The sequence below is a fragment of the Ambystoma mexicanum genome, chromosome 6p, assembly GCF_040938575.1.
Source record: "Ambystoma mexicanum isolate Mex_15411 chromosome 6p, UKY_AmexF1_1, whole genome shotgun sequence".
NCBI lineage: Eukaryota > Metazoa > Chordata > Amphibia > Caudata > Ambystomatidae > Ambystoma > Ambystoma mexicanum.
This window is the reverse complement of record NC_090935.1, coordinates 421549340-421573391: the sequence shown is the minus strand read 5'-3', so window position 1 is coordinate 421573391 and position 24052 is coordinate 421549340. Positions and strand designations below refer to the sequence as shown.

General features: G+C 45.9%; 1 protein-coding gene across 1 annotated transcript in view; it reads right to left on the bottom strand.

Moving 5' to 3' along the window:
- The window catches only part of NNT (nicotinamide nucleotide transhydrogenase), an 832744-nt gene that overhangs the window by 229932 nt on the left and 578760 nt on the right, over positions 1–24052 (bottom strand). The window lies entirely within an intron of this gene.

Below are 24052 nucleotides of genomic sequence, written 5' to 3'. Positions count from 1 at the left end.
AGGCAGCAAGTAAAGGAGAGTCCCCAAACTTCCATGTCCTTCGTCTCAAGGTGTGCCCGAGTAAAACCAGTTCCAATTGGCCGGCTGGCTCGCCTGGAGGACAGCCATCCTGCTGTGTGATTGACAGCCTAGGGCTGTGAATGAATGGGAACTTGCATAAAAACCGAGGTTTTCAGGACTAAGAGCGGAGTCGACCACTGGAGGACAACATCCTAAGCAGAAGACGCCAGAAGCACCCCCCTTGACCGCGAAGTGCTCGTTGAAGCCCTGCAGTTGTGCTGACCCTGTTTTCGTATCAAAAGCGAAGACCCATAAAGGACGACTTCCTCCCTTAGGCTGGTGGGACCAACTAGCCTCGAGACAAACTATTTTGGCGCAACCTCTGACTTGCAGTGACTTTCCAAGGCTGCAGAAGCCCAATACCCAGGGTACATCGACCACTTGCGAGTGCATTGTCTTCCGAAGTCCTAATCCGGCCAAATCTTCGTGGGCATCCAGAAGACCCTACAGAAGCAAGAAATATGCATCCAGAGTCCAGAACCGAGGGATCAGGGAAATCCTAACCAGAGCTTTTCGTTCTTCTTTGGTGCTGAGAAAAAAGGTGCCAAAACCACAATGAGCAGCTGAATCAACGAAAATCTGTTGCTGCCGGGTCACACTCTCTCGAGAGCTGCTGCAGTAGCCCGCCAGAAGTCCTCCCTTTCGTCACCAAGGCCCAGGAACAAGGGTCTGTTACACTGCAACCAGAAGGCATCCAGCTGGAACAACTTCGTTTCTAAGGGACTGTGGGGTTTGGGGTACATTATCCTTTTGCCATTGGGGGTGCTTCCTATCTTGGAGTGCGATTTAACCCTACACTAAATTACCTCAATTTACCTGCAATGGCTTGACAGCGTGAGCTTTCTAAAGGGGATTCCACTTGAGTTGCTGTGGTTTCCCTTTTGAACACCGACTATTTAACAACATTTTTCTAAGAAGAGCATCAAGACTCTGTCAAATCTCGCAAACGGCCTCCTTCTGAACATATTGGCTTTGGCACTGCTTGTTCCCTTACAGGTTTTAAATGTTGAGCACTTTAATGCTGGGATAATAGACTGCCTGCATCCCTTTGGGATAATCTAACTGTTCTTATAAACCATCAGTCTGTTCTGATCTAACCCTAACCTTTCCTTCCTTAAAAACTCAATATTGCAAAAGTGATACTTGATGAATGTTATACTGACCTCAAATGACATCACCTCCGGGTGCTGGAACATGTGTAACATGAATGAATTACTCACCTGCTTTATTGTTCACTTTAATTGAACCCTACCTTGGGATTAATGTTAAAAACAATGATTGCTTTTTAAAGAGTGCTTTAAATATCGTTGTGTATAAATAATGCATTATATAACTTCAAGTGTGTAAGTGTTTAATTGGATTTGTGTATTTACCGATTTCATTGCACAGCTCTACAGCTCACATTATCCCTCTTAAAATGAGCCTGGCTGCTCAGTCACACTGCCAACTTGTGTAGTGCAGGCCTATATTAAAAGGTGGGTTACCCAATACCCAAAGAGAAGTCTTCTGTAGTCCCAAACAAGTTGGACTGCACTAATTCGTACACAACACTCCACCCATATGTATTGTAATATTGCTTTGTAATCTATACACAGAATGTAAATCTGTGAAAGATCCAATGCTGGAGAAGGAATAAGTTACTTCCCTGCAAATCCAGTTCTCCAACATCACTATCTTTCATAGATTAACATGCAACCCTCCCACCTACCCCGCATGGCTCGTCATTTGGCTCTTACAAGTAAGTAACTTATTCCATACCATGTTCTCCCCAGTTTGCCACTAATCCCATAGGAGGCTTCCCTCCCATGAGATCCACCCCTTGAGAACCACCAGGGGGACTTTTGGGTAGCAGCCTCACCTCCCTGTCCTCATGGGAAGGGGCTGCCCCTAGGGAATTAGTGACAATATACGGGGATTCATCTCAATATGCAATCTTATTTCCAAGGGCGAATGTATGATTTTTCTTAATTACATTACTTACCTGTGATTAAATAATTGAATTTTTATATTCTTATTGACCAACGTACAATATTGTAGTTTGAATGGACTTGTAGCCCCAGACCACTCACACTTTCCATGGGACTAAGCATTGACTGCACTTCCACTCTACCTTGATTGGGCTTTGGCTAACCTCAGTGCCTTTCCAGTTTACCCTAAAAAAGGTGGCCTCCTAAAATCGCACTACCAGGGGCACATTTGAGAAATTCAACGCGACACCTTGAGATTTCATTGCTTAGTGTGCATTTTAAAGGCCTAATAAATAATTGTGTATTTGTGCATTTCTCCATCTACCTTGAATTACTGGAGTGCTGTGTGTGTTTGTCATAGCCCTATAGCACTCACCTCCGAGTCCAAGCATTGCCACTCTGCTACCTGCCTTGATTGGGTTTGGGTTGACTTTGGGGTCTTTCCTGTTCACCATAACACGTTGCCATTCCGGCATTCTATTTCAACTAACCTTATCTGACCGATGGGGTTAGAGTCCTGGTGGGGAATTCTTCTGTGGGACCCATTTTGTGCAGGAATTGAGAGTGATCCCCTTTTTCTTTGTGAAACTCATTTTCTACAAAAGGACATGCATTTCTTACCGTAAAAACATTTGATGATTGTATCTGTTAGGCAACGTTTGTATGCAATACCCTCTGGGACCATTGCACGCAACTGACTACAGTTATAGGTAACCCAACCTTTGGTATAAGCTTGTACTACACAGTTTTGATAGCATGTTGAGCAGCCATGCTTATCTCAAGAGCGCCAATGTGAGCTGTAGTGGAGTTACACAAAGATTGTTACAGGTACTCAAACTCTTACACTCAAGATTTCTTGCATAAACAATTATTAATTTATCAGTCAGTTATAACACCTTCTTCGGAAGGGAGCAATAGAATACTAACACACAACTACACTTCAATACTGTACACTGAGTTTCCAAATCAGTAAAGACCCTTTTGGGATGACCCACAGACACAGCCTACACCCACAGGTGACTTCAATAACTAGGGTGCTGGGGACATTAATATCTTACTGTTGGCATTTAGAACACTCTTAAAAGTTGGTAAAAGGCAAAGGTTATTAGAACAAGAGACCACAAATATTCTTAAGCAAGCAAGTACTTTTAGATTTTCTTAGAAGAGTCAATGAGTTCAATAGGCTAAGCCAAAGCCAATGGGCAAAAGTCTTTTATAAGATGAAGCACTTCTGTAAGTAAATGGAAAAAAGTATTTGCACAAGTTCTTAGTAGTCTTTGATGAAAAGAAGAATCAAATGTAGGGCCACAAGCGGATTAGACTTGTGAGTTGTAGACGTTACAAGGACTCTACAGTGAGAGGTACGTTCTCTCAGACTTTTTACAGTACCTTTGAAGATGAAGAAAAGATGCAGCAGATGACTTCTGTTCCTCTGCAGCTCTGAAGGTCTCACTGTTCCTGGGCCTCAGTCGTGGGGACAAGAGGGAGGACGTTGGGGGACTCCTGCAATGCACTGGTATGGTCAAATCTCGCAACCGGCAAACTTCACTCAGTGGCTGTTCAGTGTTTCAGCTCCTTGCATCTACCTCAAATAGCAACACAGCAGTTCCTGGCTGTCGAGATGTACTTTCCTTGCTTCGGGGGTCCCGCACTCTTGAGGGGGGCTCAGGCTCGGTCAGTCCTGCTTCCTGCGAGTCCAGCGATCTTCCAAAAGCTCCGGGCCAGCTAAAAGCAACGCACGCAATCTGGTGTTCCTCTCCCTGGCTATACGGTTTCCAGCAGCAACTCTGGAAATTCAACCAGGTCCGGGATCGATGTCCAGGTGGCTTACTTGGAGTTGATTGATTCCCACCAACTCAAGGGGAGAGGTCGTCCTTGCAGGGGCTTCTCCGTCGATGCAAACTTGGCGTTTCGGCACTGCAGCAGGGCTTCACCGGGCAAACAAATGGTCCAAGAGTTGCAGTACGCATCCTCTTCAAGTTCTTCTTCAGTTCCTTCAACCAGTGGTCAACTCTGCCTTCCAAGCCAAAAGACTCACCTTTTATTCAGTTCTCTCCCATTCATTCCAGCCTAGCTGCACTCACCCAGTAAAGTGTCTGTCCTTGCCGGACAGTCAGCCGGCCATCACCACAGAGGACCTAGGAGACTAAACACAGAGTTTTGGGAACCTCCCTCACTTCCTGCCTACCCCAGACACTCTGGAGCCAGAGGCGGGTTTCACTCCTGAACCCCGCCAAAGGCAAAATGAACAAAGACCAAATCTGGTTTAACGCACAGAGCAAATCTCAAAAAGGACCTTTCCAAAAAGAAATAGCAAAAAAAGACTGGGCGCCATTTTGACAAAGATGGCTCCTGTGTGCGCTTTACTGTAGCTGCGAGCGCAGCCCGCGGTAAAGGCACACTATGGTAGTTCAAACGAAACCACTGCCACCAGCCATTCAGTGCGAAAAGGGTAACATAAAAAATGTTACATGAGAAACTAGACAAGGGATACTAGGTAATCCCCTCTAGCACTCCATTGTAAGATAGGGTGTGCTGGGTCTAGAAAGTTACAATGGTAAGTAAAGTCAATTTCACTTTCCTGCTCTTGGAAACAGTTTATCCGAGAGAAGGTATTTAAACCTTTGGGAAATCTGAAAGACTTCCCTGTGCCACTGCACTGAAGGTGCTGTGTGACACAATGTAAAAGATGATGCCTATGGAGTTTGTCAAGACTCCATAACCAAAGGAGAAACGGTGTTAAAAATCACTATAAAATACGAGAGTGGGAAAAAGGGTCACACTCTCCAGGTAAGAAAAATCAAGTCCTCAAAATCCAGCAAAGTTGCTGGGGGTCCCCAAGGTGGAGGAAAGTAGCATAATTCTGATAATTCTCCCCAACAGTATCTGCTTGAATTCACATGCTGTGCATATAGTCCAACATCCAGTGGTAACCGCAGATTATTGCATCTTGTCTTTCGACAATCAAAAGGGGACGTCAACATGGGTGCCCGTAAAAGTATCCCTAACGTGACATGTAGTGTACCCAAAACACGTCACGCGTCGAGGTCCCTCCGATTGTGTACTTTATTTCTGCCGTGAGGGAGCCTTGTGACTATCGTGAGTGAGTACAGAAAAGAGAGAAAAGCAGTAGACGTCTATGTTCCTTTCATCCGAGCGGGGAGGCAGGGAGGGCGCATGTGAATCTAAGCAGATACAATCATCAGAAATGCTTTTACGGTAAGTAATGCGTATCTTCAGATGCTTGTTAATCAGCTTAGAAACACATGCTGTACATAGACTAGCAATCAGTACCCAGAGTTTTGGGAGGGGGGAGGGGGGTATTTGAACAGTAGTGAAAAGATGTCTTCGTACTGCTTGTCCCACCTTAGAATAAGACCTAGAGTGAGTGTCTAAGCAATAGTGTTTTTTAAAGGTGTGTACAGAACTCCAGGTTGCCGCTTTGCAAATGGACTCTAGGGGAACATTTCCAATGAATGCTATGGAAGCCCTGTGCCCAGAATAGAGTGTGCTCTACGCTTGAAGGGCAGTTCTCTCTTAGCAAGAGTGTAACAGAGTGTGATGCATTTGACAATCTACATTGAGATAGATTTGGAGACAAGGTCTCCCCCTCTACCCACTGCCACTGAAATTAAAAACGGGTTTGTCTTTCTTAGTGTTCAAGTTCTTTCCAGGTAAAACAGGACTGGCTTGCGTGCATCTAGTGTGTGCAGGCTTCTTTCTGGCCATGTTGGAGGTGTTCTGGAAGAAGGTTGGCAGTTCCATGGACAGGTTCACATTGAACTTTGAAATAAATGTAGGCGCAAACCAAGGGTCAGTGTGCAGACCCTCCTTATCTCTGAACTGTAACAAAAGGGTCTAGAACTGAGGGGGCCTGTAGTTCACCAACTCTTCTTATGGAAGTGAAAGCTATTAAGAAGGCAGTCTTTTAGGTAAGATCCTTAAGACTTGCTTTGTGCATGGGCTTGAAAGGGGAACCCCATAAATCTAGTCAATACCACATTTGGGTCCCATCCGGGAGTCGGGTTAGAAATGGGGGTGGGGGTGAATCCTTTGTACTCCTTCCATGAAAGCCTTCATAACTGGTATCTTCCACCACAACACTTTTTGTTGTGACGTAGTGTAAGCTGAGATAACAGCTAAGTGAACGTTTAGGGAATTAAAAACCAGGCCTGAATCCAGTAAGTGGGTCAGGTACAATACAATGTGAGTACAAGAGCAGTCAATGGGATTGAAGCCCTTGGCATTACACCAGATAATGTGTTTCCATTTACTGGAATAGCAACATCGGGCGTTGGGTTCTCTCGCTTCCCCGAGTATGTCCATAGATCTCTGAGAGAGTTGAAGGTGTCCGAACTCTGACCTCAGGAGCCAGGGCGCTAAATTCAGAGTTTGCTGGCATGGCTACAGTGTTTCTCCCCTGTTCTGAGATAAAATGTTGTACGGGCAGGGCAGTTTCATAGGAGGAGAGAGGGACATCTCCATCAGATGAGAGAACCAGGGTTGGCGGTCCAACAAGGGGGCCACCAATATCATGGTGACTGGTTCCTGGTGCATCTTGTGCACGATATTGAGGAGTAAGGGAGTCAGGGGAAAAGCATAAACACATTTCCCTGACCATGCTATCCAGAGCCCGTTACCCTTGGAGCGATTCTGTGGGTACCTGGAGGCGTAATCTTGGCATTGAGCGTTCGAGAGTTGCGAACAAGTCGATCTCTGGGAAAACCCATTCTGCGAAAACTGAGACAATGTATTTGTGTAGTCGCCATTCGTACTCCACGCACAGTGGGAAATCTCTGCTGAGCACATCTGCCAAAAGATAGAGTTCCCCTAGAACGTGTTGGGACAACAAACATCCTGTGTTTGAGAGCCCATATCCAAATGTTTTGGGACAGCTTGGAAAGCCCTGGAGAGAGTGTTCCCCCTTGTTTGTTCAGGTAGTACATGGCTGTGGTGCTGTCTGTCAAGATCAGGATTGTCTTCCCCTGTAACTGAAAGGCTTTGTGTTTTGAAAACCACTAATAGCTCCAGATTTATGTGGCTGGACACTACTTGTGGGGACCACCCGCTGTGCGCTGTCTGCTGAAGCAGGTGAGCGCCCACCCCGGGAGAGATGTGTCAGTCGTGAGTGGCTTCTACTGTAGGGGTGGTGAAGGTTTTCTCCTTCAAGAGGTTTCCCCTCGACCACCACTGCAGAGAGAGAACGAGGGCTGGCGAGACAACTACCAGATCTTCCAATTGTCCGCTGGCCTGACACCACTGGCTGTTGAGCCACTCGTGCATGGGACACATGCGCAGACGCACGTGAGGAACTAAGTAAACGCAGGACGCCATCATCCCCAACAGTCGTATGGCTTTGTGTACCGTCACTTCCCGACTGGCTACATACTGATGGATCTGAAACAGCATGTTTTGAACCCTCTCATTGGAGGGGAAGACGAGGCTGTCTTTCCTCCAAATTAGAGCCCCTAGAAACTGTTTGACTTGACTGGGGTCTAGTATGGATTTCTTCTCAATGGAGAATCCCAGGCTGAATAAGAGGTCTATTATCTTCCGAGTGTTCAATAGGCATGTTTCGTATGACTCCCCTGTTATGAGCCAGTCGTCAAAGTAAGGGTAAACCAGGATGGATAGTCTGTGCAGGTGTGCTGCCACTACTGCAAGTACCTTTGTTTACACCCTCAGTGCTGAGGCAATGCCGAAGGGGAGTACTTTGAACAGATAGTGCTTGTCCTCTAACATGAACCTTAGGTATTTTCTGTGGGCTGGCAACATCAAAATATGAAGGTATGCATGTCTAGTGTTGCCATGTAATCCCCTGTTTCAACAGCAGGATTACTTCCTGTAAAGTGACCATACGAAACATTTGAGGTTTGACAAACTTGTTCGCTGGGCGCAAGTCTAGCACAGGGCGCATGGTGAAATCCTTTTTGGGGTTCAAGGAAGTACACTGAATAAATATCCTTGTTTACCTGTAGAATAGGGACAGCTTCTATGGCGTCCTTTCCTAGAAGGATTTGCAGGTAGTCCGGCGTCAGGCATCTTGATCTTGGCGGTCTGAATTGGGGTGGTCAGGCAAATTCTATACAGTACCCACTGGTCTGTTATCCCCTCCCATGCAGTAAGGAAAGATGTTATAAGCCCCCGACCGGAGTTGCATGGGAGGGGACCTGGATCCGCCGTCATTTGACTAGAGGCCGGGCACCTCTGAAGTTGGAACCTCGTCCTCTACTCTTCTAACGCCGATGTCCTCGGGTGGATAAGTGGTGGAGGTGTTAGACCCTTGTCCCAAATTACAGTTTCCTGTATTATACTGGTTCAAGGAAAAACGAGATTGCCCACAAAAGGACCGGCGTGAGCCACTTCCTCTCTGAGGAGAGGGTTTCTGGGTAATCTGTTGAAGGGACTTGAGTGACTCATGCTCTTTCTTGGCTGTTTCAAGAGCATCGTCCACTGCCTTGCCAAACAGGTTGGTCTCCTCAGCGGGTTTCTTAATGAGTGCTGCTTGGGTCTCTGGCTTGAAACCAGAGTTTCTCAGCCATGCATGTCTCTTGAGCAAAGTACCTTGTGCCAGGGTTCTCCCCACTGTCTCGGCAGCGTACAGAGTGTTTTTGAGCACATTCTGGTTCACCTGCTTGCATTCTGAAACGATGGCGAGCAACATGGTCCCTGTAGGTTCTGGCAACTCCTGAAGGCCTTCTTGCAGAAGGTTCCACTGGACATCTGCATAGCTGGCCAATAGTGTGGTGTTATTGGCTATACAAGTGGTAAACACAGCAGCAGTTGCAACCTTTTTCCCCAGTGCATAAAGTCTCTTGTACTCCTCATCGGGTGGTGCCTCATCTCCTCTTGATTGAGTTCAACAAAGGGATGGCCTGACTGGAGGTTTTTCTTTGAGTACATCCTCCACGAAATCAGAATCTGGTAAGGCCTCTTGAGTGGCCATCTGAAAATGGTCAGCCGCCTTCTTCAAGATGGTGTTTAACACCATTTGGTCGTCCACTGGGGAGGCTTGCCGAGCAGGAGTGGAGGGGGGCGGGGGGGATGGGAATCTATGCAGAGGACATTGGGGGCCCTAGGAACTGCTTGACTTGACTGGGATCTAGGCTAGATTTCTTCTCGTTGATGGAGAATCCCAGGCTGAATAAGAGGTCTATCGTCTTTTTGATTGTTTGACAGGCATGTTCCATAGGAATCCCCTGTTATGAGCCAGTCGTCGAGGTAAGGATAAACTGGGATGGATAGCCTGCGCAGGTGTGCTGCTGCCACTGCCAGTACCTTCGTAAATACCCTTGGTGGTGAGGCAATGCTGAAGGGTAGTACTTTGAACTGATAGTGTGTTTTCTAACATGAATCTGGAGCTATTTTCTGTGCGCTGGCAACATTGAAATATGAAAGTATGCATCTTTCATGTCCAATGGTACCATGTAGTCCACCTGTGTAAGCAGGGGAATTATTTCTTGCAGAGTGACCATACAAAACTAGAGGTTTGACAAATTGGTTCGATGGTCGCAGGTCTAGGACAGGGCGCATGGGGAGATCCGTTTTTGGGTACAAGGAAGTACACTGAATAAATACCCTTGTTTACCTGTAGAAGAGTACGACCCTTTCCTGCAGGATCTTGACCTCTTGCAGCAGGATTCACAGGTGTTCCGGCGTTAGGCGTCTTGATCGTTGAGGTCTAAATTGGGGGGCTCCGGCAGAATTCTATGCAGTACCCGTGGGCGACTGTCTTGAGTAGCCACTGGTCTGTTATCCCCTCCAATGCTTGAGAAATTATGTTAGACGTCCCCCCCCAACCGGGGAGGCATGGGAGGGGACCCGTATCTGCTGGTCATTTCTGACCTGAGGCTGTGGAGCCTCTAGGGGTGGAATTCCGGTCCCTGCCTTTGACGTTTTTGACCTCTTGGGGGATACAGGGTGGCATAGCAGGTTCCCTGAGGCAAGGATCAGTTATTTCCAGAGCCATATTGGTTGTGAGGTGAGCAAGATTGGCCACGAAAGGAACGTCGAGAACCACCCCCTCTTCTGTAGGAAGGCCACTGGGAGATTTGATCCAGGGTCTTGAGGGTGTGGTGTTTCTTCTTAGCTGTTTCAAGCGCATCGTCAACGGCTTTCCCCAAGTAAGTTGGTCTCCTCCACAGGCTTATCAATGAAGCTTGGGTTTGTGATCAGAGTTTCGTAACCAGGCGTGCCTCTTCAGGAGGCTACTTTGTCCCAAGATCCTGCATGCCGTTTCTGCAGAATCCAAATTATTCTTGAGAATACTGTGATTAACCTGTTCACCCCTCAGCTACAATGTTAAGCAGGCGAGCCCGCAACGGTTCAGGGAATTCTTGAAGGCCCTTTTGTAGCATGATCCATTGTATGTCTGAATAGCTTACCAACAATGTGGCGTTAGCTATGCGAGTGGAAAATGCAGCAGCAGTTGTGACTTTTCCCCAGTGCGTATAACCTTTTGCACTCCTTGTCAGGGGGTGCTTCACCTGTGGACAGGGGGAGCCCTGCCCTCTTCTGGTTGTAGTTACCACCAGGGAATTTGGAGTAGCATGTCACCAGATGTAGAGGGGATGGGAAGGGCAAAACAGTTTTATGACTCTGGGATTGACCCTGGTTTGGGTGGGTGTAAAGAATGAAGGAGCCAAGCGGTTTTTGATAGAATGCAGCAATGGAATAGCCTGGCTGGCAGGTGTATTTTCTTTTAGGATGTCCTCGACAAAATCAGCCTCTGGTACAGCGTCCTGAGTGACAATCTGGAAATGTTCCACTGCCCTCCTTAAGGTAGCGTTAAATGCCATCTGGCTGTCAACTGGAGAGGCCCGTCGAACAGGTGTGGTGGGGGGGGGGTCAAATCCATGCCCAGGGCGTCAGGCTCCGGTGCTGGAGTAGGGGATGCCGAAAGCTGAAGGACTGGCCGCTCGTAGTCATCTTCCCAACCCTCTGTGGGGTCAATGGGATCATCCACAGGATCCCCAAAGAGATATTTATCTTGAATGAATTGGTCTAGAGGGATCTCATCTTCAGTGAGGTCATAAGTGTCCTCCTCCTGAGAGTAATCAAGGGTCTTTTGAAATTTTTCTACAGGAATAAAAGGGCTCTCCTCTCAAGGCCTTTTGGGTGTAAAAGGCTCTGCTAGCTGATCTTCTCAAGAACGCTGAGATCTTTCCTTTAACGTGGAAGAAAGAAACACAGGGCTATCTTAAAAGTCTTTGAGGTTCCGGTGGTTGTGGCGTGTCTTTGGACGCATACTTAGGCCTATCTTTAGCTTTTCGATGAGTCCTTCAACAGTTCTCTTTGATTTGCTGCTGAAACGATCTTAGCTATGCTTTCGGTAATACTTGGTGTCACAGGAAAAATTTTTGGACTGGGTCGGCGGTTGCACAGTTTTCGGTGTAACCAGGGCTTTGTGCGGCACCTTCTTCTGATGCATCTCGGCAGTCACTTGAACATTGGTGGTAGCGCCTTTTGATTTAGACTGCCCGGGCACATGCCGCACATGCGGTTGCGGTTAGGGCTGCCGATCATGATGATCGACGGGCACTGCCGAACTATCCGGTATGCCCGTTGGCGCTATGGAATGCTTTGACTGTTTCATCAAAGACAGACCGGGGGTTGTGTGTTTAGTGTGGGAAGAAAGTGTGTCCTTGTCGCTGGGATGTACAGTCCCCATAGCAGGACTCACGCTGTGCCCATTGGTGCCCGGGACGGACAACGCAGAGCGAGAGCACTCCGCTGTGAGGTCAATGGCCTCCGAATTGGAGCCCCGGTTGTCAGTAAGCCCTTCGTCATACTCAGCGGCGGGGGGGGGGCTACTCCCGGCCTGCGACATTCCGTAAGCCGCCCATCGCTTAGCACAGCGCTCTTTAAGGGTCTTGGGACACAGGAGCTTACAAGCCGCACAGGCCGCCTAGTTGTGTTGGAGGGGAAGACACCTATTACACGAGGTGTGTCTTTTCACAGGAATTTTGCCTTGCAAGAAGGACAAAATATAAATGGAGTCCTGTCCATAGCACAGGAATAACAGTGACGACAAGACCAAGAGAACAAAGAGGAAAGGGAAGGGCATCCTTAAAAAGGAAATGTCCTCCCTGACCCCACTCTCCCTACTGTGTAGGCCGGCCAGAAGGTGGACAGAAGCGCCGACCGGATCAACTGCCATCGTAGGTCCGTAGAAGCAGGCTTCGGCGGAGGTCAGGAAACAGCCGTCGAGGGAAGGGATGGTAATGAGAAGATAAAACTATCAAAGGTTGGTAAATATAACAATATCGCAATGTCTCTTGAAGAGCTCTGCATAAGGTGACCAGTAAACTGGGCGGAAAAAAACAACCTGAGGGACCTCGACGCGTGAGGGATTTTGGGTACATGGCACGTCACATTAGGGATAGTGTTATAGGCCCGCCCATGTCGACGTCCCTTTTCGATTCTCATAAGACGAGATGCAATACTCTGCGGTTACCACTGGATGTCGGACTATACGCACAGCATGTGATTCTAAGCAGATTAACAAGCATCAGAACGTGCTTTTAACATTAAGAATATATCTGTTGGCTTTGGCCAAATCGTGTTAAGGGACTTTGTGACATCCAAAATCACCATTCTGGTACTTCACTATGAACAGATTTGGTTTTTAGAACACAGTTTACTTACCTGGCTAGGGAAGGGCTGTGCAAGATTAAGGCCATAGCCTTATAATTATAAAGGCATAATACTGTTTGTACTTGTTTAAGCAATTTTCCCACCTCCACTTTATTTAAAACAGCAAATAAGTGTTTTTCATAATTTTTTATGGCTGCGTAATTACATGTAGTACTCCTTTGGGGCTACCTATTGGGTAAAAATGTTGGTAGATAACTGCCTGAAGTGTATACTATTGTTGAGGTTTATCTGCATGTGCATTTGGCCTAATAAATATTAGTACCCGGCGAGGGCCAATCAGATTGTAACATATAATCTCATTGGCCCTCGCCAGGGCTTTACCCGACAGGGAATCTCTCTCCCGATGTTACTTTCCTTTGTGTCCCCGGCAGGGGCTGTGGCACCCACTCAGCCAATGAGGAGGCTTGGAACGGGGTAATCCCCACTCCGAGCCACCACACGGCTGGAGGCTGCCATCTTCCCCCGCCTAGGATTCAGGTAAGTGTTTGCGCTCACCTGCACCCTCCTTAATCTAAACAATCCCCTCCCCACCCTTCCAGCCCCACTTGCGTTCTTTTTCATCCATTTCAGGAGCTAACCCGCATGGAACACTTCTGTCCCCAGCACGTCAGGTCATATTCCCTTGTCTCCTTTCCATAGCGGCCACTTTTTGTTAACTTTTATTCTAGGTTTTTCATTGGCCGCCAAGGAAAGGGAGAAGGGACTCCCCCTTTCCATGGCGGCCATTTTATTTGTTTACCTTTTTCCATTCACTTTAAAGGGTCGCCATGGAAAGGGAAAACAGACTCAGTTTTCCCGTCCCCGATGGCCCTTTAATTTCTTTTCTGTAACGAAACAGCAGAGCGTTTCGGAACAGAAAAACAATGCTTTTTTTTTAACCTTCAATTAAATTACCTTTGGGTGTAGAGTACCCGAGCAGTAAAGTTATGACTTAAGTGTTGGCATATTGGTACAATTTACAACACTTTAGATACCGAAGTAACAGTTACAAACTGACTTATACAAATATAATGTTAAGGATTCCAATCGGGCGTCAACACTGGACCAGGACACTTGGTCTTAGCCTGGGATGTGGTGCTCAATAGGAATGCCTTTTCTTTAATTTCAACAAATTCAAATTGAGCCACTACCCGACCCTTCTCACACCACCTTCTACAAATACCCCGGGTCACAATGGACAATGAACCAGGCCGGTTGGTGAAAATACAATATCTTTATTTTTAGAATTCCAAAAATTTTAATATTTGGCAGCAATCACCAATGGGGTGACAATGGAAATGGAAGCAATGCACTTTGTAGACCTTCTAGTAAAACATCTCCAAAGCAATAGGAGCACTTGTTGAATTAGGATGGATAGCACCCAAGTTAAGGTTTCCCCCTTCAGTGTTCCCTCAACCGAACAAATAATCGAATTCTGGATAGAAATGAGCAGCAGATAGTTCGGGATATGCAGCAGCAAACGGAATTAAAATCCGACCTTCCCTCACAAAATAAGAGGCAAACCCTTTGCAAAGGCCTAAATTGAAACTCGGATTTTGACAAATTATATGTGTGTTTAAATAATGATATATATGTTTTATCACAGTATTACGGATGTTATATCATTATCAACCATAAGGTAAGGTATCACAAAAGCATACAGTTCACACAAAACAGATTGAAATTGAAAACCCAGTTCAGCCGAATTCACACAGGGAAAAGTTGCATTTTTTAGTTTGCAGTTTTAAACGCCAACATTTTTTTTTCTTCAAAAAACGGGTGAACACTGAATCGGAATGAGGTTTTTGGTCAGGGTGATAGGTGCACTGCACAGGGAGAATACAGAAGTGAAAGGAGGGCCATAGCTGGTGAATTGAGAGAGATTTGGAAGGTAGAATGTTCGTTTTTAGGAAACTAGAGCAGTTCAAAAGAGAAAATCTGTTTTAAAAATGAAAGGCAAAATTTTACTTAAACTAAATTAGACTATATTGTTAAAGAAAGCTACGGTACGTTCAAAGATTGATTCGCAACGTCAACCTTTTCCCACCGGGTTCTGATTGTTAGGCAGAAACCTGTGCAGTTCCCTTGGGGAACACTGCAAAAGATTTAAGACTACAGGTAGAGCAGTAAACCCCTTTGGTAGCAGTCTGTACCACCCAGATTTACCTGGTAGCTGTGGCTGAGCAGTCAGACTTCTCTCAAGAAGAGTTAGGCAGTATGCAAAGTATACACAATATGTACTCAGACACAATAGCACAAGCAAACACTGACCAGAGCTTGGTTTCAAAAGTATATAGTTATTTATTTAAAATACACATAAGATAAAAACACTCTAGCAAAATATAGTAAAAACACTTCAAACACAGTTATAATGCAAGCAGTTCCAACCCTTACTCCTATCTAGACAATTCTAAGTTAACACCACATAATTAAAACAGAGGTGAGCGCTTAACGTTAGATGACACTCTAGTAGGTTCAAGAAAGGGGTAAAAAGAAACAGGAATGGGTTAAACACACCACTCTCAGGTCCAGAACACTGGCAATAGACTCACAGAAGCACAAAGTCACAGGTGAGCAAAAGTCACTAGGCAGGGCCCACTCTTAGAGTAGTCGGAGCGAAAATGTGCCCAAGATCACACTGTTGTTAAGGATTCAAAGTCTGGCAAAGAGTTAGAAAGAGTTTAGAGTGGCTTAGAAAGTTTAGCCAGGGTGTCCCAGGCACTCCCAGGTTCGAAAGCCGGGGGCTAAATCTACCCCGTACAGTCGGTGGCAAGGGAAGCCAGGCGGAACACGGTACCTTAAGTGGAAAGGATCCTCCAGCGGTGGCAGTTGTTCCAGGCAGTGGCAGCAAGGCTCGACGTCGGTCAGGGGAGAAGAAGTTCTCGCTGAAGAGCAGAAGAAGAAGGTCGTTGCACTGCCCGGGAAGAAACCAGCCGCGGAGTCCTCCGGGTAAAGGGTTGTACCGACTTTCGTGGTTTGAGGTAAAAGTGGTGGGGTTCCGGTTGCCGGGGTGCTTGGCACTGGCAAGGCGGCCACGAGATACCTCGGGAAGCGAAAAGAAGGCGAAAACTGGTTGTCCCCACCAGTCAAGGGAAGGAGCCACTCCGTTAAGAGTTCTCCTCGGTCGTCGGGAAAAGTGGTGAGACGGTTCAGCAGGGCTCCACCGGGTGGTGTCGTCGAAGCAGGTCGGCTCAGCTCTTCCCTCGTCGGATTCTTGGTCCTGTGGCGACTTCTGAAGTTCCAGTCCCCAAAGCCCTGCTTTTATGCAGCAAACCCCCATTCACCCAGCCTAGCTGTCACTCAAACATGCTAAGTGGTGAGCCGGCCGGCTCACCACTTGGGCCAATCAGGACGGAGTGCGACTTGAGTTACCTAGGTAACTCAGTCCAGGGTGCCTAAACCCCCCTCCACCCCTCCTAAGTACCCCAGACAGAGTGGCACCACTTTGGAGGGCTTCTGTGGAGAAGCCCGCCAAAAGTGGAACAAAGGGCTCCACTTTGGGTCAGAGTTACAGAGGCGAACACCAACGCCATTTTAGAATCAAGTTTTGGCAAAAAGTCCCAACCGGAGTTATAAAAATAAATATATAAACCGGTGGTATGTTTAAGGCTACCGTAAATAAATAATTAAATGTGTTAGCCTAAAACAATGGGAAATCCCATAGGAAAATATTCGCGGTCGAATATAAAACGTAGTTTCCACTGCCACCAGCCAAAACTCGATCAGGGGGGACGGAGACGTGCCCCCTCGACTAACAGACCCTGGGGCAATCGAATTGCCCCAGCCAGTACGTCCACAATATGATGGTTTGTACTGGTTCTGTTCAGGATTCAAGACTAGCAAAGTCTTTGGTGACTTTACATGCCCTGGGAGACAGTAGTCAGTCCCAGGGTATGGAGTCTATGCTGGGGAGTCCCTAGGACACCCCTGGGTCACGGCACAGAGGGTGCTGTGTAACCCACATCACAAAAATACATGAGGCCCTATGGAGTAAAAGACCCCATAGCCCATTCAACACAAGGTTTGTCCAAGATAACACAGTTCAACATGTCCAAGAGTGAGGGTAAAAGAGTCCCACTCTTGGCAGGAGAAAAAATTAAACCCCAGAAATCCAGCAAAGCTGCTGGGGGACTCACTAGGGAGGGAAATTCAGCCTAAACAGAGAATTCTCCCTAACACTGATCTATGTGGGAATTAATTTGAATTACTCCAAATATTACTAAGGAGTTACAAGATGAGGTGAATGAAAGAATTGCGCTAACGCTATGAAACAAGAACAGGGTGCACAGAGAATTCAAACAGTCTACACAAGTTATGAAGGTATGGATAGGGTTGCTTAGAGAGTGGAACAAAGACAAAAGTCAAGATGGGGTAGACTATGTGTTATGGGGTGGGGGATACTCACAGTCCGATCCTAAATTTGGGATTAGGCACAGTCAACCGGGTTCTGGACTCCAGTGCTCGGGTCACCAGGTAGCGGCGCACTCTCCTAGCAGAACAGCTGGGCCTGTCTGGTCACCAGATAATCAGGATAGCTGGATGGCAGGGTTACAGCGGGCATGCAGTTAGTGGACAAAAAGCCAGGCTGGTCTCTGGATGCTGCCCAAAAGAATACCACAGCTTTTCCCTTTGGTTATTGGGATTTATTTAGAGGGATTTCTGGATGGCGGCCTTGCAGGGATGGTCAGCAATGCTTTGGCCTTACTGGAAAGAGATCAGCTATACTTTGGCCTTGCAGTGGAATCTGAAATCAGCTATGCTTTGGCTTTGCAGTGGGATCTGGAATCTGGCAAGATAAATGTAGAAGATCAGGAACGCAGGCGCAGGGAATTCAGGGTCTGTCCAGAGTTCTGTCAGCCACCCTTTGTATAGAGCATGGTGACATAGAATTATACGGTAGGGCAGGCTAAGCACGCCGCTAAACAACTGGATTGGTCAGGGGTGATAGTTACTGCCTTCCTCTCAGCTGGTTGGGTTTCAAGGGCATGATGTCAGATTTATGATGTCAGTTTCACAATGTCTAGAACCTCCCACAGTGACCATCGAAAATCCAGTTGTGTCATAAATGGACATTTGTACAGTTGGGGCATCTTAAATTACATAAATAGGTTACATATTTCCTGCAGAACATGCCACTACAACTCTACAATTTTTAAGACATTGTTTCGCCCAATAATTTTTAGTGTGAAATATTCAGCCAAAAAGATTCTATATAACAAGCGTTTGGATCATCATTAGGCAGGTCAGTGTTGATTTTCACATTGGCATCAGGTAAACTTTCCGAGGAATACCCAATTCTTTGCCATTTCTGTTCCCTATATGGCAGTGAAGGCTACAACATCTTAAATTAAAACCCACAAAATTACATTAAAACTAACTTTTTACATTCCTGCAAATCTCAAATCTCTGTGGCAAAAATAACCGTCTTTGAGTTTCATTATAAAATAGTCTTTTGAAACAAATGGGCATCCTTTGTCCTTCACTGGGACCACAAAAGCCAGCGCAGCCATTTTGCTGTTTCTGCTGAAGTGCAGCTTGGTTATAGAAGGGAGTACCGCTGAGTGGGTAAATATATCCCATATCCCACAACACTAACAGCAATAAACCCCTCGCCGCAGGGGCATTACCGAGGTCAGGTAAAGCCTGAATTAAAATGTGCTCCGGCCTGCAACTATGGGCCCCGGGGCTTTACCCGATTCAGTAATGCCCCCACCGCGAGGGGCTTATTGCTTAAGTATATTTGTATAAGTCAGTGTGTAACTGTTACTTCGGTATCTAAAAATGTTGTAAATTATACCCATATACCAATCTTTTCATAACCTTACTGTTCAGGGTACGCTACACCCAAAGGTAATTTAGTTGAATGTAAAAAAAAATGTTGAAAAAAAAATTAAGTACTCATCCACTAGGCTGGCCTCTCAGAACCAGAGCCCAGTGTTGATTCGAAAATCAGTCTCACAAGGAAAAGGAGTCAGCCAAGCAGAGCTAAAGGTAAATGACTGGGGGCCCTCTAGAGGTCGCTTGTGGTCCTGTGCAAAAGGGGTATAACTTAGCAGTTTGGGGTGTCTTGTCTATTCTTTACGAGTGGGGTGGCATGGGAAGGTAGGTGAATAAATCTGATTGTCATATGCATTTCTTCCCGTTTATACCAAAACACGTCTGTATCAAATTGTTAGTGAGAATTCTCCTTTCTGTGCTAATTACCTTCAATCTTAAGAGATCCTGAGCTCTTTTGCTGAACTTTAGGACTTTTAATGTATACCCTGGACTTAGTGGGACCTTTCTCTCACTCATGTATTTTGATCTGATTTGTCTTATACATTTCCTTTGTTTTTGGAGTCTGACAAACTCCATAGGCATCTACATTTTGTATGGTGACACAGCACCTTCAGTGCAGCGTCACATAGAAATCCTTTACGTTTCTCTTGTTTAAATACCTTTTCTTGGGTGAACTACAGTTCAAAATAAAGTAAAGTCAAATTGACTACTTATCTCTCTCTTTGTAGGTCCAGCACACCCCATGTTATGTCGAGTGCTGAGGGGTTACTAGCCCTTTTTCCAACGCACTCATGTAACATTTTAATGTTACTTTCACGACTTTAAATAGCTGGGGGAAGTGGTTTAATTTTCCGACCATTGTGCTTTTCTACCGCACCCATGGATGACCATTGTGTAAAAAATGGCCTTGCTATTCTTTTTGTTCACCATTTCTTGGGTTTTACTCTGTTAGGGAGAATTCTCAAAAATGTGCTAATTCCTTCCACCGTAGAGACCCCCAGCAAATTTTGCTGGATTTTGAGGACCTGATTTTTTTAACCTGGAGAGAGTGACCCTTTTTCCCCACTCTCTCATGTATTTTAATGTGATTTTTCATACCTATGTGTTTCTTTTGGTGATGGAGTCGGACAAACTCCATAGGCATCATTGTTGACACGGTGTCACACAGCACCTTCAGTGCAGTGACACAGGGAAGTCTTCCAGATTTCCCAAGGGTTAAATACCTTCTCTGGGATGAATTACTGTTTCCAAGAGCAGTAAAGTGAAATTGACTTTACTTAGCATTATAACTTGCTAGATCCAGCACACCCTATCTTATAATAGAGTGCTGGATGGGTTACTTAGTATCCCCTGTGTCTAGATGCTCATGTAACATTTTTATGTTACCCTTTCCACACAGAATTGCTGGTGGCAGTGGTTTCAGTCGAACTACCATGGTTTGCATTTGCTGCCTGCTGCGTTTGTGGCTCTTGTAATGCAACCACGGGAGCCATCTTTCTCAAAATGGTGCAGAGTCATCTTTGATAAAATGGCGACAGTCTCCTTTTTGCCATGTATTTGTGGAAAAGTCCTTCTAGAGATTTTCTCTGCGTGCCAAACCAGGTTTGGTCTCCTTGTTCATTTCGCCTTTGGTGGGATTCAGGAGTGAAGCCTGCCTCTGGCTCCAGAGTATCTGGGGTAGGCAGGAAGGGAGGGAGGTGCCCGAAACTCCCTGTGCTTTGTATCCTAAGAGACCCAAACGCACTCTGTGGTGATTGGCTGGCTGACTGTCCGGCAAGGGCAGCCACCTGCTGGGTGAGTGACAGCTAGGCTGCAATGAATGGGAGAGAACTGAATAAAAGGCGAGTCTTTTGGCTTGAAAGGCAGAGTCGACCACTGGACGAAGGAACCGGAGAAGAGCTTGAAGAGGGCGCCTGCTGCAACTCCTGGACTGTTGGTTTGCCCGGTGAAGCCCTGCTGCAGTGCCGAAACGCCAAGTTTGCATCGACAGAGAAGCCCCTGCAAGGACGACTTCTCCCCTTGAGTTTGTGGACAAATCAACTCCAAAGTAAGCCACCTGGACATCCATCTTGGAGCTGGTTGAATTTCCTCAGAGTTGCTTCAGGAAACCGTATAGCCAGGGAGAGGAACACCAGATTGTGTGAGTTGCTTTTAAACTGGCCGAAAGCTTTTGGAAGATCCTCCGGACTCCCACGAAGCAGGACTGACCAAGCCTGAGCCCCCTCAGCAGAGTGCAGGACCCCAGCAGGGAGGATAGTCCATCTTGACAGCCAGGAATCACGTTGTTGCCGTTTGCGGTAGATGCAAGGACCTGAAACACAAAACAGCCACTGGAAGTGAAGTTTGCCGGTTGCAGGTTTTGACCGTCCCACTGCATTGCAGGAGTCCCCCGACATCCTCCCTCTTGTCCCTACGACTGAGGCCCAGGAACAGTGAGATCTGCCGAGCTGCACAGGAACAGAAGTCATCAGCTGCATCTTTTCTTCTTTACTAAGGTACTGTAAAACAAGTCTAAAGAGAACTTACCGCTTAATGTAGAAGTGCTTGTAACTTCCACAACTCACAAGTCTAATCAGCTTCTTCTTTTCACCAAAGACTGCTAAGAACTTGTGCAAAGAATTTCCATTTACTTACCAGAAGTGCTTCATTCTATCCAAGACTTTTGCCCATTAACTTTGGCTTAGCCTATTGAATTGTAGGACTCTTAGAGAATCTAAAAGTACTTACCTGCTTAGTAATATTTGTGGTCTCTTGTGTTCCAATAACCTTTTACCGGTAGTTTTTAAGAGTGTTCTGAACGCCAACATTAAGATATTAATATCCTCAGCACACTTTTTATTGAAGTCACCTGTGGGAGTAGGTTGCGTCTGTGCGCCATCCCAAAAGGGTCTTGTCTGATTCAGACACTCAAAGTGTACAGTTCTGAAGTGTATGTGCGTTAATATTCTATTGCTCCCTTCTAAAGAAGGCTTTATAACTGAGTGATCAATATATTAATAATTGTTTATGCTAGAAACCTTGAGTGTAGTTTATTTGAATACCCTCTTGAGATAAACCTGGCTGCTCAACACGCTACCAAAACTAATACAAGCTTATACCAAAGGTTGGTTTGCCTATACCTGTAATCCTAGTTGTTTGTAGTGTTCCCAAAGGGTACTGCTTTCAAACTTTGCCTAACACTCTGCACGCCAAACTAGGTTTGACCACTTTGTTCGTTTTGCATTTGGCTGGCTTCAGTACTGAATCCCGTCTCTGGCTCCAATGTGTCTGCAAGGGCAGGAAGTGAGGAAAGTGCCCGAAAACTCCCCATTCCTTAGTCTCAATGGCAACCTGAATGCACCCAGTCCTGATTGGTTGGCTGGCTGTCACCCTGCTGTGTGAGTGATAGCTAGGCTGTGCGTGAATGGGAAAAACCTCCTTAAAAAGGCGAGACACCTTGGACTGAAGACAGAGTTGAGCACTGAGAAGAACGCCCAGACGGAGAAACCGTGAACCAAGCTTGCTGCCTCCTCCTCGACTGTTGAAATGCCCGGTGAAGCCCTGCTGCTGTACTGAAACTCCTTTTTCAGATCGACAAGAGAAGCTCCGGAAAGGACGACTTCTTCCCTTGTGTTAGTGGTGCCAACTAACCCCGAGAGGAACTTTGCTGGAAGACTTTCCCCCACTGGCTGTACTACTTTGCTGCTGCTGGAACCGAGTGCCAGGGGTCAAGAAATCTGTAGTCGAGTGCAACATCTGTAAGCCAGCCAAAAGCTCCAGGAGTTTCGAGGCCCTTGGTGAAGCGGGACGACCCAAGCTCGAGTCACCTCACCAGAGTGCTGGACTGAAGGAGTGGAGAAAGCCCAACAGGTGTCCAAGATCCGCAGTGGTGCTGTTTACTGCATGCTGAAACCGCAAAGTGCCACCGATTCGGAGAACGCCTGTAGCTGCCGCTGACCTTTGAATTAATGTGCAGGAGTCCTCGAGACGCCCTCCCTCTTGTCCCTATGACTGAGGCCCAGGAACACAGGATCTGCATCCCTGCAACCATACAGAAGCCAGCTGGATACTCTTCTAACCAAAGGTACTTTTCTGACTTTGGGATACTTACCTCTGTCTGTAGTTCTGCTCTTCTCAGTTGAGACTTGCAGTAGCTGCTTTTCTAGAATTGGTTTCAGCTCTAACTTGACCCAATAGTGATTTTCTACAGCAAACTAACTTTGTGCAAGACATTTTGCCATCTACGAAGTGCCTAGCTCCATAGACTTTGCTCCAATTGAGTTTGGCTGACTTGGATCCCTGCAGACTCTTCTAATCCATCCATTGACCAATTCTTACTACATTGGTTTTTTTACTAATATTGCTTGGAAAGGTTTTAATCTAGACTCACATGCTCCGAGAACCTGTTTAACCTTTTTCCTTCCTTAACCTTTCATTTCTACCAACCTCAGAATTTACGAAGTGCCAAAGTGACATATATAAATGCCAATACTGTTCTAGTTTGTGAAGTCACCTCAGGCTGTAGGAAGTGTGTATGAAGCATCTATAAAGAGAATCAACTTGCTCTGCCTTGATTCTGAGAAAGTATTTTTAAGTGTATTGGAGTGTTGCAAACATTGCCCCTTGTATGCTTTTTTAAAACTGACCGTTAAATAATTATTTTAACTAGAACCCTTGAGTTGAAGTATTATTTGGATACTTTTATTGCTTGACTTCAATGCTACAACTCACATTTACCTCTCTTGAGGTAAGTCTGGCTGCTCAGTCACATCACCATCTAGTGTAGTACAGACCTATACCAATATGTGGGTTACCTAGTACCAAGAGAACAAGGGTTGTGAAGTCTCCCCCCCAGGATTACTACATCAATTCTTGCCAAACAAAAATGATGGCATCAAAGGTTGCCCATAGGAACTTCCAGTGTTTCTCCACTAATACATCAAAGCTAATCATCTATCACTTTAGTACTAAGCATCTAGATCGGACAGATCCAAAAATGGTAAGTCCTGCTAAAAAGATAAATGCAGAGATAAGGGCAAAGCTGCAAAAGATCAGAGCAATGAATTTGGCTTTCCCAGTCACTAGTAAGCTGGAATAATACTGGACAAGGATTTTCATACATTAAAATTTATATTTTTTAAGGGAGTTCCCCACATACCACTGTGAGACCGCTTTAGAATGCAGCAGTGTGCTGTGCGCAACTGACAAAATGCATGCTATAATTACAAAAGACGCACTGGGAGAATTTAGTGAGATTGGATGAAATAGTTTAACAGTTTAGCAAAAATATGTGTTTTGGGTTCTTTATTTGCCACCTAATATTTACTTGGTGGGATAATGATATTAAGAATGCTTTTAGAGTGTTTCAGAACTCAACAAAGCAATTTGATATTTACTGCGTCGTCAGAAAAGCATTTTTTAGGCTTGGTTTTTCCAATTCTGAATCACGTTGTCTGGAGGAAAAATATGTAGGACTATATAGAAAGAGTTGCAAGGTTATCTGCTTCTTTGGAAGTTAAGGAAAAAGTGTGAAAGGATAGTTGCAGCTAATTCATAGTTCTAAAGCCTAGAGCCGCTACTGAGAACAGAGCCAAGTTGTCATCAGAAATAAACATTCAAAATATTAAGACGTC